Genomic DNA, 4,129 nt, shown 5'->3' with positions numbered 1-4,129 from the left:
ACCAAACTCGGTACGGTTATTGTGCTTGCCACATAAAAGCAAAGCGTTGGAAATGATTGAAATCGGACTAAAATTGAGGCCACTTTTCATATAACGGTAAATTTCAGAACTGCTTGAAACTTCAAAATTTNTAAGGACTCTAATTTACTCAAAATTGATACGCCCCATCTTACCATGTAGCGGTTGGTTTCGGAAAGGTGAAAAACATATATTTAATACTTGCGCCGGGTAGTTAATGTTCGGCTCCGCCCGAACTTAGACTTTCTTACTTGTTACTTGTTAAGAAATAATTTAGGTTAGTAAATTAGGTGATTTATTTAAATAAAAATGGAAAGGTTAGAAATTTTTAATACTGCTTTTTTTAGTATTTGAAATTAAAAATCTGAACATTATATTCACTAAAAAGTTTTTAAAGGATCGTAAATCAAACCTGCGCCGCTAAATAACTACTCGCTCGAAGCGACAAACTTGAAAAATTATTATATTTATTTATTTTTTTTATTGCGGTGCAATAGTTCTTTTTTGAGAATTGCANTCGAAGCGACCAACTTGAAAAATTATTATATTTATTTATTTTTTTTATTGCGGTGCAATAGTTCTTTTTTGAGAATTGCATCGGGCTGCAAATGTCGCATGTATCCTTCTGACTTCCATCTTCACAATCTTGCAGCATGGCAAGATCGTTGTTTAAACACCGTTGATTTCCAAGGAATTCTCCATTCTCATTCTTTTGGTTGTTTCTGAATTTGGAGAACGTGTAACGTCAGCAACGTTTTTCGAATTTGTTTTTGTAATTCATTTTTAATCCTTTCTTCTGTGACTGAAATAGATTTTGAGGAGGAATAACGAAAGAAGGTTACCACCTCTATTTGTATTTTTTTATCATTTACTAATGCTAAAAGAACTCAAATACCAGACCCAAGGTTTGATCTATGGTAATTAATTAATTTTTCAATGGGTGGCTTTGCTCGTTTAGACATTTCCCTCATTTGGTACCAAACTTGTTTAATTTGGTAAGCGGTTTGTTTATTATTCGAAAAAGACTTTTAATTGGGAATAAAAAATATTTGGACAAGTTTAACTGGTAAAAAAAAAACTGTTATTTTCGGTCCCTTCAATATTCGCATTCGCAAAAGATCTGCATTGATTATTGCGAATGCGAAAGCGAATGCGAATATTAAAATTAATGCGGAATATTGTGATTAATGAATTCAAACCAACTGAAAATTCATAACTTCCGACATTGTCTACTGGTTTTAATAAATGGTACCTAGTTTTACTTGAAATTGAAAATTCTTTTCGAAACAATGACTGAAAGAGACTATTTGGTTTTGAAATTTTAGAACAAAATGCTGTCGAAGTGAGAAAAATAATAAAAATTTGTGTTAAGTTCAGACTTATTCCAAAAGTTTTCAACACATTTACAACGCCCTTACAAAACTAATTAGTTCTTCAGATAGTACATATATTCTTCTTTCCAAATTTGTGTACAAAATTTAAAATTTGGACATATATGGTTTTTGTTAGATAAGGTGCTGAACTTTAATAAAAAATTAATGAACTTTAAAAAAAAGCAAAAGAAAAGTGGTCAAAACTGGTAAAAATATTGGTGTGCTTTTGTCGCGGGCTCAAGCTCAAGGGTTGTCTCGTAATTTGGTTTAGATTCGATTGGATCATGAAAAAATTAACGGTACTCCTAAATTTGTATATGAGAATTGAAGTTAGTTGTGTTTTTTACTTAAAAAATACTTGTTTAATTTAAAGGAGTTTTAATAATAATAATTGAATTAATTTCATGAAACTTTTATACTCTTATGTGCATATTCTTCGATTTCTCTTTTCTGGTTTTCGATAAAGATTGTGATTTTTCCAGATTGACTAATTTTTTTAATATTTCGAATACCGAAAAAATTAACTGAACTTGTAACTTTATTATGTAGCTCATTTTGCTGGAACGAATTCGAAGTTGGCAAATTAAATCTTGGAGTCCTTGTTATGTTAAGTACACTGTATATTTTAGGACAATGTTTTCATTCACATTAAAACTTTTAAGAGCTCTCAAGAAAAATTCATATAAAATGACGTACCAACTGAACCCAAAAATCCACCCTTTGTGTGCGCCAATGATATGGACATTTAGGCATAAATTTAGATAAGAATGCGACATTTGTTTTCGTTTTGCCCTGAAGTATAGCTCATCAGCGATGCCAACTTGCGGCCAATTCCCCGATTTGCGGGGAATTTGTCTCGTTGGGAGGAATCGAGGAATCGCTGCATTTTGCGGGGAATTTTGACTATTTAATTTTAAGTCATAAAATAACATACCTAGAGTGCAGCATTCTTTTTGTAAAATTCTATTTTTTAGTCACAATTGCAACTCTGCCAATTTCACATTAGCAACATTACAAAAACATTGATGTCAGCAATCAAAGCGAATTTTCAGTACAGTTGGGAAGCGCACGAGTGAGTTAATTCAACAGTTGGCCATTGAATTGATTGAACTACATAGTTCGAAATTTTAAGTGAACTATTTGCTCCAGGTTGCCGTTTTTTTAATTTTACTTATTTATTTTTATATCAATTACAGCCGTACCTAAATTAGCGCGTTGAGCGGTTCGCTTGTATCTTTATCTCTCTCTGACGCATTAAATTTATATACGCTAGAAGAAGAGAGGCCGACAGGCTTAACGCTTGACGCGCTTATTTAGGTATGGCTCTTAGACATACATATTTTTATGAGAAATTAGTAAAAAAAATAAAACAATGTTTAACACCTTCATCCCCTCCTAAAAAACAATAGAAATACATACATATGTACATATGTAGGCATGTGTCTATCTATGTATGTTGTTGTTAGTGAAGTTTTCGTGGTGATGGCGGTTGAAGCGACTTTGGGAGTTGCCGGCGGCGCACCGTTACAGTTCTTGTTTTAATTTTATTTCATTTTTGGTTCCAAAGTGTTGTTGTTGTTGTTGCTGGAGCATCTCCACGCCAATCTCTACGCCCAACTTCCGCTTGTAATCAAACAGCGAAAAGCAAGCGAATCAAAAACAAAAATAGAACATCAAAACAAAACCACTAAACAGTGGAATAGCAAAGGCAAAGGAAGATGAAACAATTTTGTACAGCAAAACAACAATACGACGAGTTGAACGAACGCTGCGCGGTTTCGTTTTGATTTCGGATTTGGGTGGTTCACTATGTAAATAACGGAGAACGAGCGAATAAACTGTGGACTGCAAGCGGAATGGAACAGTCGAAAAGAGAGGGAGAGACGAGAAGAAAGATGCCTGCTGCAGGAGGAAAGAGAGAGAGAGAGAGATGGGGACTTGTTCCCCAACGACACCATTTCGAATGCATTGCTGAAATTCTTTTCAAATTACACGTAAAGTACTTATGGATTTGTATTTACAAACCTATCTACACATTTATCTATCTAAATATCATTTGTACAAAGTACATACATACATAAGTATGCAAATACATACATACTGACAGCTTGCAGGCACTTATTAATAAAAAATAAACATTTTAATTTAACTTCGCTAATGCAATTCGGCACAACAACACGAAATGAAAACAAGTGAACCCACGTTGCCACACACTTAAAAAAATTAAGCCAAAACAATGGAAGAAAACACCCAAAAGTTGACGAAACTCACATCGGCCGGTAGTATAACGGTATGTTTTCTTTTAAATAAACCCTCGTAAGTCCCCAATTTATTCCTTTCAAAACGTACAAAAATTAAGATTTTAATAAAATTCGGTGTTGAGTAGTCGCTTTTTGAAAAAATTTCAGATAATACTGGAAATATACGCTTGCCTGCTTTGTTGGACTCGGCGGTTACAGCGCAAATCAAGATGGAAAATATTTGTTAATTTTATGTAATTTGAGGGTACATATATGTACATATGTATATACATGTAAATCTTAAAAACTTTTTCAGACACAACATGTTTATTTCGACCTTGAGCACCTTAAATACCCAGTTTTGAGGTTTCCACGAATGTTACCGCGATGATATAATGTCTGCTATGTGTTCCGTAACCAGAGAGCAAGATAACTATCTACGTAAAATTGTGTGAGGTTTTCTAAAACCCATTACCGATATAGATTGCCTTATTATCT

This window comes from Rhagoletis zephyria, unplaced genomic scaffold, assembly GCF_001687245.7.
Source record: "Rhagoletis zephyria isolate East Lansing unplaced genomic scaffold, Rhagoletis_zephyria_1.1 Rzeph_scaffold_00123, whole genome shotgun sequence".
NCBI classification, from domain to species: domain Eukaryota; kingdom Metazoa; phylum Arthropoda; class Insecta; order Diptera; family Tephritidae; genus Rhagoletis; species Rhagoletis zephyria.
The sequence above is the reverse complement of the archived record's forward strand: the minus strand, read 5'-3'. Positions refer to the sequence as shown.